Genomic DNA, 11,498 nt, shown 5'->3' with positions numbered 1-11,498 from the left:
CCCTAATTCATTAACGAGGGTCTCGTACTGGCAGACTTAGCGCCTTTAGGTTGTATACTAGAGACTATTGGTCAGCTGACAACTGGTAATAAGTTCACGTGCTACGTGACGCCAAATAGGCTCAAAAGAGTGTGTTACACTAACCTCCATGGATTCTGGTGGCACTGGCTGACACTCCCACGTTTAATTCACATATAAACCCAATAAAGTGGCCGGGGGATAGCTGTCGTGGTAGCTCAGTGGTAGAGCATCGAACGCGTCATTGGAAGGTCGCAGGTTTGGATCCTGCCCACGGCAAGTTATCTTTTCACCCCATTTCTTCATATTTACAGTACAATTCGGTCTAATGTCTTCCCCTATACTTTCCTTTGCATTATTGTCTATTAGATCTCATTAATAAAGTGTAAAACACAGAAAAAACAAGCACTTAAGTATACACTTATTTCCTTGATTCGTTAACGAGGGTCTCGTACTGGCAGACTTAGCGCCTTTAGGTTGTATACGAGGGATTATTGGTCAGCTGCCAACTCGTAATAAGTTCACGTGCTACGTGAGGCCAAATAGGCTCAAAATAGTGTGCTACACTCGCCGCCATAGCTACTGGTGGCGCTGGCTGAAACTCCCACGTTTATTTCACATATAAACCCAATAAAGTGGCTGGGTGAGAGCTGTCGTGGTAGCTCAGTGGTAGAGCATCGAACGCGTCATTGGAAGGTCGCAGGTTCGAATTCTGCTCACGGCAACTTATCTTTTCACCCACTTTTCTTAATATTTACATTACGATTCGGTCTAATGTCCTCTCCTATACTTTCCTTGGCATTATTGTCTGTTAGATCTCGTTATATTGTTTAAAACACAGAAAAAACGAGCCCTTAGGTATACACTTCTTTCCTTAATTCATTAACGTGGGTCTCGTACTGGCAGACTTAGCGCCTTTAGGTTGTATACAAGGGACTATTGGTCAGCTTACAACTCGTAATAATTTCACGTGCTACGTGACGCCAAATAGGCTCAAAAGAGTGTGCTACACTCGCCTCCATGGCTACTGGTGGCGCTGGCTGACACTCCCACGTTTAATTCACATATAAACCCAATAAAGTGGCCGGGGGATAGCTGTCGTGGTAGCTCAGTGGTAGAGAATCGAATGCGTCATCTGAAGGTCGCCGGTTTGGATCCTGCCCATGGCAAGTTATCTTTTCACTCACTTTTCTTCATGTTTACATTACAATTCAGTCTAATGTATTCCCCTATACTTTCCTTGGCATTATTGTCTGTTAGATCTCATCAATATTGTGTGAATCACAGAAAAAACGAGCCCTTAAGTATACACTTTTTTCCTTAATTCATTAACGAGGGTCTCATACTGGCATACTTAGCGCCTTAAGGTTGTATACGAGGGACTATTGGTCAGCTGCCAACTCGTAATAAGTTCAAGTGCTACTTGACGCCTAACAGGCTCAAAAGAATGTGCTGCACTCACCGCCATGGCTACTGGTGGCGCTGACTGAAACTCCCACGTTTAATTCACATATAAACCCAATAAAGTGGCTGGGTGAGAGCTGTCATGGTAGCTCAGTGGTAGAGCATCGAACGCGTCATTGGAAGGTCGCAGGTTCGGATCCTGCTCACGGCAAGTTATCTTTTCACCCACTTTTCCTCATATTTACATTACGATTCGGTCTAATGTCTTCCCCTATACTTTCCTTGGCATTATTGTCTGTTAGATCTCGTTATATTGTCACGACGTCGAAACAGAGGTCTTGCGGCAGAAACTGAGACACCAGCAGCAGGTAGGTTCTTTTTAATAGAACGCGCAAGAGAGTTCTTCTTTTTCATTCATTTCAATGTACTTCATGGCACATGCACAACTGTAATTTTCTTCCTTTTTGACAAGCACTTGACATTTGCCTCCCTCCGAAAGAGGCATCGTCCCGATGCGCAACCTAGGCGCTCTACCAGGCGTATGAAGTGGTCGCGTCAACTGGATAAATATGGTTTCATACGCACGACGTGTACAACTTCGGGTAAATAATTTCGACGCTTAGAACTATAGTCAGTGTCAGGAACAACTTCATAGTTCACGTCATTCAAGCGTCGCGTGACGCTGTATGGGCCAAAATATTGTCTTAGCAGTTTTTCCGACAGTCCACGTCGACGTATCGGAATCCAGACCCAGACCTTGTCGCCTGGTGTGTAGCTAATAAACTTGTGTCAGGGGTCGTACCGTTGTGCATCTTGATGCTGTTGATGACAGATGCGCACACGCGCGAGCTGTCACATGAACGTCGTCACACTCATGCGGCAACATGGCGTCCAACGTTGTCGTGACTTCGCGACCATAGATCAGACTGAACGGCGTCATTCCAGTGGTTTCTTGTCGAGCGGTATTATAGGCAAAGGTAACGTACGGCAATATCTGATCCCAGTTTTTATGCTCTGTGTCAACGTACATCCTGATCATGTCTGTGAGGGTCCTATTGAGGCGCTCTGTCAGTCCGTTTGTCTGCGGATGGTAAGCAGTGTTTTTCCGGTGAGCTGTACCGCTGAGTCTGAGAACCGACTCCAAAAGTTCTGCGGTGAAGGCAGGTCCTCTGTCTGTGATCACTGCTGTCGGAGCGCCATGATGAAGGACGATGTTTTCGATGAAGAACTGAGCGGCCTCTGCTGCTGTGCCGCGCTGCATTGCTTTAGTCTCCGCATAACGGGAGAGGTAATCGGTGGCCACGATTATCCATCTGTTACCTGTTGTGGAAGTTGGAAAGGGGCCCAGGCAATCCATTCCAATCAGAGTGAACGGCTTCGCTGGTGCTAGGACTGGATGTAAAAGACCGGCTGGCTTGCTAGGAGGTGCTTTGCGTCTTTGGCAGTCGGTGCAAGTTCGCACGTGATGGTTAACATCAGCGGGTAACTTTGGCCAGTAGTACTTGCATCGCAGTCGGCACAATGTTCGGGTGTAGCCTAGATGACCAGAAGTTGCTTCATCATGGCATGCTTCCATAATTTCTTTTCGAAGAGAGGCAGGCACGACGAGCAAGTGCGGGTTGCCGGTTGGTGAGAAGTTTCTCTTATAGAGAACATCGTTTAGCAAGCAAAAAGATGGCAGTCCTCTGGCAAATAACCGTGGCACGTCCTTACGTCGTCCTTCTAAATATTCAATAAGTTGTAAGAGCTCGGGGTCACTGCGCTGCTCCTGTGCAATACAGGCCGTGTTGACGACTCCCAAGAATGCCGCGTCGATGTTTTCGTCATCACGACCGACAGTCTCCACTGGCGACCGTGAGAGACAGTCGGCGTCGGTGTGCCGCTTCCCAGATTTATAGACGATGGTCATGTCGAACTCTTGAAGTCTTAGGCTCCAGCGTGCCAAACGGCCAGATGGATCTTTAAGGTTGGTGAGCCAGCACAAAGAAGAAGGGGACGTCCTCACGTGTGAGTCGTGTCAACGGCGCCGCAATAGACAAAAAGTCCTCAATAAATCGCCGGTAATAGGCACACAACCCTAAAAAGCGTCTCACGGCCTTTTTGTCGCAAGGTGCAGGAAATTGCGCTACGGCGTCTATTTTGGCCGGGTCAGGTCGAACACCCTCGTGACTGACAACGTGGCCTAAGAAGTTGAGTTCGTTAAAACCAAAATGACATTTTTCCGGTTGTAAAGTAAGGCCGGCCGAACGTATGGCTTGGAGGACGGTGAATAAACGGCTGAGATGTTCCTCGAATGTTGCTGAGAATACAATAACATCGTCGAGATAGACCAAACATGTTTGCCACTTCAGGCCTGATAGTACGGTGTCCATGAGACGTTGAAAAGTGGCTGGCGCCGAGCACAACCCAAAAAGAAGCACCTTAAATTCGTAGAGGCCGTCGAGCGTCACGAAGGCCGTTTTTTCACGATCTCTCTCGTCAACTTCTATCTGCCAGTAGCCGCTTCGGAGGTCCATTGAAGAGAAATAGCGCGCATGACGCAGCCGATCGAGTGAATCGTCTATGCGGGGCAGTGGATAGACGTCTTTCTTCGTGACTTGGTTCAACTTGCGATAATCAATACAGAAGCGCAAGCTGCCGTCTTTTTTCTTGACCAAAACCACGGGGGACGCCCAAGGTCTTTTCGAATGTTGTATGACGTCATCCTCGAGCATCTTGTGTACTTGCTTCTGAATCTCCTCGCGCTCTTTCGGAGACACACGGTAGGGGTTTTGCCGAATTGGTCGCGTGTTGTCTTCAGTAATGATGCGGTGCTTGGTCAATGGTGTTTGCTGTACCTTTGACGTATGCGAAAAGCAGTCTTCGAATTGGTGTATAAGTTCAAGCAGGCGCTTCCTATCAGAGGGCGGTAGCGTAGAGCAGATGTCCACCGACAAAGTTGTCGAGGCGGGGACAGCCGCGTCATCTGGTTGCAAGGTAAAACAATCCCCGGCTTGGTCTACATCGTCGTAGTAGGCAATTGCGGTACCCTTCTGGATTTGACGGCGCTCGTTGCTGAAGTTTGTGAGCAGCAATTCCGCCTGTCCACCAGTAAGCGCCAGGACGCCCCTCGCGATGGAAATTCCTTGCGTGAACAAAAGAGTGACTATGTGCTCCGCTATCACATCTTTATAGCAAGGACACCCACTGGACACCGACACAAGGCAGCAGGATCTCGGTGGGAGTGTCACATCGTCGGCTATTCGCAAACGGCCGCGTGGTTCTTCACTGCTGTTTTCGGCATAAGGATGAGCGCAAAACGTCACCATACGTTGAGGGATGTCGATAACAGCGCCATGATCTTGAAGAAACTCCATTCCCAAAATTAACTCTTTACAGCAGTCTGGCAACAGGACGAAAGTGGCCACGAAGCTAGAATCTTCGATGCGAAGTCTAGTGGTGCATTTACCCGTGGGTGTCATCAGCTGACCACCAGCACTCTTTATGTGCGGCCCTGTCCACGGTGTCTTGACCTTTCTGAGGCGGTCGGCGAGCTCTTGTCGCATGATTGAAAAGTCGGCGCCAGTGTCGACCAGTGCTGTAACGTGATGTCCGTCAATGAGAACGCTCAGATCGGCACGTACAACTTCTTCAGCCTTAATATTCGTCGTCGTATTCATCGTCGTTGTCGTCATACCTTCTTGCGATGATTGGGGGAACTTTTCAGTGTGTCGACGATTGGCAACCTTGCCCCCCGAGGTCGCATCAGTTAGTTTCCTTGGCGCGGGCTAGGCGAACGGCCTCTGGTGACGTCCGCGTAGCTCTGAGGGAAGTCACGGTGACGCGCAGGTGATGGAGATCGCCAGCGACGCGGTGGGGTTGATTGCGCAGGCTATAGTTGATCGGCATCGCGGGCACGACGGTCTTCGGAGCGGAAAGAAGCGGGACGAGAAAAGTTCCCGAACCCAGAATCACCGTGACGGCAATAGCGGGCAATGTGACCGGGTTCTCCGCAGCGGTAGCAAATGGGTCGACGGTCGGCCATGTGCCACAAGTCAGTTCGGCGAACTGGTGGTCGTCTCGTAGAATCTCGTTGCCACCAAGGTACGGCAGTGGGTTGTGGCTGGAAGGGCGTCGCCACAAATGTCGGTGGAGGACGACGGACCACATCAGCGTAGCTCGCTGGATGTGGCTCAGGATTTGGCGCGGGTGGTGTAATGGCTTGCCTCAACTCCTGGCGGACGATTTCGGCAACAGATGCGACTGGCGGTTGGGCAGGGGGAACGCAGAGGGCCCGAAGTTCCTCACGCAGTATTTCTCTAATCATTTGCCGCAGGGAACTTTCGCATACGGCAGTGTTCTGAGCTGCAGCACTTACTGCCGTGTGGTTCTGCAGGCGGTCAAAGTGTCGGCGTCGTTGTTGCAGTGCGCGCTCGATGACTGTCGCCTCTCTTATGAATTCATCTACAGTTGTAGGTGTATTTCTTAAGAGGCCCGCAAACACTTGTTCCTTAACCCCCTGCATTAGGTGACGCACCTTCTTCGCCTCAAGCATGTAAGGGTCACCTCGTCGAAACAGACGGATCATACCCTCTGCGTACATGGCGGCTGTTTCATTGGGTTTTTGCACGCGTGCCTCAATCACTTGCTGTGCGCGATCCCGTCGGTCCGAGTTCAAAAATGTAGCGAGGAGCTTTCGACGGAAGTCTTCCTAAGATTGGAATGTAGCCTCGCGGTTCTCATACCACGTGCGAGCGCTATCTTCCAGTGCGAAATATGCACGGCCAAGTTCGTGCTGTTCGGTCCAGTTGTTGGATACAGCGACCCGTTCGAACTGTTCGAGCCAGTCTTCGACATCCTCGTACTCTTCCCCACGGAAAACTTCAGGAACGCGAGGATGTTCAAGAGTTACCTGCGAGAGAAGAGTGGTCTGCGATGGCGGGATAACCGTGGATGTCGTAGGAGCTGCCATGCTGGAAAGAGGCGGAACAGGTGCGGACTCTGGACTTAGGCCAAGTAGGCGCCGACTGAATCGGTGCACTGGAGTCGTGACGAGGGGCTGAGTCTCTGGATTAGGTGAACGGGTCCGAGTAAGACTGTCCTGCATCAGGGTGTAGGCTCCAGCACCTCCACCAGTGTCACGACGTCGAAACAGAGGTCTTGCGGCAGAAACTGAGACACCAGCAGCAGGTAGGTTCTTTTTAATAGAACGCGCAAGAGAGTTCTTCTTTTTCATCCATTTCATTGTACTTCACGGCACATGCACAACTGTCATTGTCTTTCTTTTTGACAAGCACGTGACAATATTGTGTAAAACACAGAGAAAACGAGCCCTTAAGAATACACTTTATTCCTTAATTCATTAACGTGGGTCTCGTACTGTCAGACTTAGCGCCTTTAGGTTGTATACGAGGGACTATTGGTCAGCTGACAACTCGAAATAAGTTCACGTGCTCCGTGACGCCAAATAGGCTCAAAAGAGTGTGCTACACTCGCCGCCAGGGCTACTGGTGGCGCTGATTGACACTCCGACGTTTAATTCACATATAAACCCAATAAAGTGACCGGGGGATAGCTGTCGTGGTAGCTCAGTGGTAGAGCATCGAACACGTCATTCGAAGGTCACAGGTTCGGATCCTGCCCACGGCAAGTTATCTTTTCACCCACTTCTCTTCATATTTACATTACCGTTCGGTCTATTGTCTTCCCCTAAACTTTCCTTGTCATTATTGTCTGTTTGATCTCATTATAATTGTGTAAAACACAGAAACAACGAGCCCTTAAGTATATATTTTCCTTAATTATTTAACGGGGGTGTCGTACTGGCAGACTTCGCGCCTTTAGGTTGTATACGAGAGACTATTGGTCAGCTGACAACTCGTAATAAGTTCACGTGCTACGTGACGCCAAATAGGCTCAAAAGAGTGTGCTACACTTGCAACCATGGCTACTGGTGGCGCTGACTGAAACTCCCACGTTTAATTCACATATAAACCCAATAAAGTGGCTGGGTGAGAGCTGTCATGGTAGCTCAGTGGTAGAGCATCGAACGCGTCATTGGAAGGTCGCAGGTTCGGATCCTGCTCACGGCAAGTTATCTTTTCACCAACTTTTCTTCACATTTACATTACCATTCGGTCTTATGTCTTTCCCTATACTTTCCTTGGCATTATTGTGTGATGTATCGCATTATTATTGTGTAAAACACAAAAAACGAGCCCTTAAGTATACACTTCTTTCCTTAATTCATTAACGAGGGTCTCGTACTGGCAGGCTTAGCGCCTTTAGGTTGTATACGAGGGAGTATGGGTCAGCTGCCAACTTGTAATAAGTTCACCTGCTACGTGACGCCAAATAGGCTCAAAAGAGTGTGCTACACTCGCCGCCATGGCTACTGGTGGCGCTGACTGACACTCCCACGTTTAATTCACATATAAACCCAATAAAGTTGCTGGCAGATAGCTGTCGTGGCAGCTCAGTGGTAGAGCATCGAACGCGTCATTCGAAGGTCTCCGGTTCAGATCCTGCCCATGGCAAGTTATCTTTTCACTTACTTTTCTTCATGTTTACATTACAATTCGGTTTAATGTATTCCCCTATACATTCCTTGGCATTATTGTCTGTTAGATCTCGTTATAGTGTTTAAAACACAGAAAAAACGAGCCCTTGAGTATACACTTCTTTCCTTAATTCATTAACGTGGGTCTCATACTGGCAGACTTAGCGCCTTTAGGTTGTATACGAGGGACTATTGGTCAGCTTACAAATCGTAATAAGTTCACGTGCTACGTGACGCCAAATAGGCTCAAAGAGTGTGCTACACTCGCTTCCATGGCTACTGGTGGCGCTGGCTGACACTCCCACGTTTAATTCACATATAAACCCAATAAAGTGGCCGGGGCATAGCTGTCGTGGTAGCTCAGTGGTAGGGCATCGAACGCGTCATTCGTAGGTTGTAGGTTCGGATCCTGCCCACGGCAAGTTATCTTTTCACCCACTTTTCTTCATATTTACATTACGACTCGGTCTAATGTCTTCCCCTATACTTTCCTTGGCATTATTGTCTGTTGGATCTCATTATTTTGTGTAAACACAGAAAAAACGAGCCCTTAAGTATACACTTCTTTCCTTAATTCATTAGCGAGGGTCTCGTACTGGCAGACTTAGCGCCTTTAGGTTGTATACGAGGGACTATTGGTCAGCCGACAACTCGTAATAAGTTCACGTGCTACGTGACGCCGAATAGGCTCAAAAGAGTGTGCTACACTCGCCGCCATGGCTACTGGTGACGCTGACTGACACACCCACGTTTAATTCACATATAAACCCATTATAGTGGCTAGAAGATAGCTGTCGTGGTAGCTCAGTGGTAGAGTATCGAACGCGTCATTCGAAGGTCGCAGGTTCGGATGCTGCCCACGGCAAGTTATCTTTTCGCCCCTTTTCTTCATATTTACAGTACAATTCGGTCTAATGTCTTCCCCTACACTTTCCATTGCATTATTGTCTGTTAGATCTCATTAATAAAGTGTAAAACACAGAAAAAACAAGCACTTACGTATACACATATTTCCTTGATTCATTAACGAGGGTCTCGTACTGGCAGACTTAGCGCCTTTAGGTTGTATACGAGGGATTATTGGTCAGCTGCCAACTCGTAATAAGTTCACGTGCTACGTGAGGCCAAATAGGCTCAAAAGAGTGTGCTAAACTCGCCGCCATAGCTACTGGTGGCGCTGACTGAAACTCCCACGTTTAATTCACATATAAACCCAATAAAGTGGCTGGGTGAGAGCTGTCGTGGTAGCACAGTGGTAGAGCATCGAACGCGTCATTGGAAGGTCGCAGGTTCAAATTCTGCTCACGGCAAGTTATCTTTTCACCCACTTTTCTTAATATTTACATTACGATTCGGTCTTATGTCCTCTCCTATACTATCCTTGGCATTGTTGTCTGTTAGATCTCGTTATATTGTTTAAAACACAGAAAAAACGAGCCCTTAAGTATACACTTCTTTCCTTAATTCATTAAGGAAGGTCTCGCACTGGCAGACTTAGCGCCTTTAGGTTGTCTACGAGGGACCATTGGTCAGCCGACAACTCGTAATAAGTTCACGTGCTACGTGACGCCAAATAGGCTCAAAAGAGTGTGCTACACTCGCCGCCATGGCTACTGGTGGCGCTGACTGACACTCCCATGTTTATTTCACATATAAACCAAACAAAGTGAGGGGGGCGGATAGCTATTGTGGTAGTTCAGCGGTAGAGCATCAAACGCGTCATTCGAAGGTCGCAGGTTCGGATCCTGTCCACGGCAAGTTATCTTTTCACCCATTTTCCTTCATATTTACATTACGATTCGGTCTAATGTCTTCCCCTATACTTTCCTTGGCAATATTGTCTGTTAGATCTCGTTATATTGTTTAAAACACAGAAAAAACGAGGCCTTAAGTATACACTTCTTTCCTTAATTCATTAACGTGGGTCTCGTACTGGCAGACTTAGCGCCTTTAGGTTGTATACGAGGGACTATTGGTAAGCTTACAACTCGTAATAAGTTCACGTGCTACGTGACGCCAAATAGGCTCAAAAGAGTGTGCTACACTCGCCTCCATGGCTACTGGTTTCGCTGACTGACACTCCCACGTTTAATTCACATATAAATCCAATAAAGTGGCCGGGGGATAGCTGTCGTGGTAGCTCAGTGGTAGAGCATCGAATGCGTCCTCTGAAGGTCGCCGGTTGGGATCCTGCCCATGGCAAGTTATCTTTTCACTTACTTTTCTTCATGTTAACATTACAATTCGGTCTAATGTATTCCCCTATACTTTCCTTGGCATTAATATCTGTTAGATCTCATCAATATTGTGTGAATCACTGAAAAAACGAGCCCTTAAGTATACACTTCTTTCCTTAATTCATTAACGAGGGTCTCATACTGGCAGACTTAGCGCCTTAAGGTTGTATACGAGGGACTATTGGCCAGCTGCCAACTCGTAATAAGTTCAAGTGCTACTTGACGCCTAACAGGCTCAAAAGAATGTGCTACACTCACCGCCATAGCTACTGGTGGCGCTGACTGAAACTCCCACGTTCAATTCACATATAAATCCAATAAAGTGGCTGGGTGAGGGCTGTCGTGGTAGCTCAGTGGTAGAGCATTGAACGCGTCATTCGAAGGTCGCAGGTTCAGATCCTGCTCACGGCAAGTTATCTTTTCACCCACTTTTCTTCATATTTACATTACGATTCGGTCTAATGTTTTCCTCTATACTTCCCTTGGCATTATTGTCTGTTAGACCTCGTTATATTGTTTAAAACACAGAAAAAACAAGCCCTTAAGTATACACTTGTTTCTTTATTTCATTAACGAGGGTCTCGTACTGGCAGACTTAGCGCCTTTAGGTTGTATACGAGGGACTATTGGTCAGCTGCCAACTCGTAATAAATTCATGTGCTACGTGAGGCCAAATAAGCTCGAAAGAGTGTGCTACACTCGCCGTGATGGCTACTGGTGGCGCTGACTAAAACTCCCACGTTTAATTCACATATAAACCCAATAAAGTGGCTGGGTGAGAGCTGTCATGGTAGCTCAGTGGTAGAGCATCGAACGCGTCATTCGAAGGTCGCAGGTTCGGATCCTGCTCACGGCAAGTTATCTTTTCACCCACTTTTCTTCATATTTACATTACGACTCGGTCTAATGTCTTCCCCTATACTTTCCTTGGCATTATTGTCTGTTAGATCTCGTTATATTGTTTAAAACACAGAAAAAACGAGCCCTTAAGTATACACTTCTTTCCTTAATTCATTAACGTGGGTCTCGTACTGGCAGACTTAGCGCCTTTAGGTTGTATACGAAGGACAATTGGTCAGCTTACAACTCGTAATAAGTTCACGTGCTACGTGACGCCAAATAGGCTCAAAAGAGTGTGCTACACTCGCCTCCATGGATACTGGTGGCACTGGCTGACACTCCCACGGTTAATTCACACATAAATCCAATAAAGTGGCCGGGGGATAGCTGTCGTGGTAGCTCAGTGGTAGAGCATCGAATGTGTCATTCGAAGGTTGCAGGTTCGGATCCTGCCCACGGCA

The 11,498-nt window shown here is 47.7% G+C and overlaps 1 non-coding gene across 1 annotated transcript; it reads left to right on the top strand.

Moving 5' to 3' along the window:
- Window positions 1-11,426: 11,426 nt before the first annotated feature.
- On the top strand, window positions 11,427-11,498 carry TRNAT-UGU (transfer RNA threonine (anticodon UGU)). The gene has a single exon. It is a non-coding gene; the product is annotated as a tRNA-Thr (tRNA).

Source organism: Rhipicephalus microplus, chromosome 5 (assembly GCF_043290135.1).
Source record: "Rhipicephalus microplus isolate Deutch F79 chromosome 5, USDA_Rmic, whole genome shotgun sequence".
NCBI classification, from domain to species: Eukaryota; Metazoa; Arthropoda; class Arachnida; order Ixodida; family Ixodidae; genus Rhipicephalus; species Rhipicephalus microplus.
The sequence above is the reverse complement of the archived record's forward strand: the minus strand, read 5'-3'. Positions and strand labels throughout refer to the sequence as shown.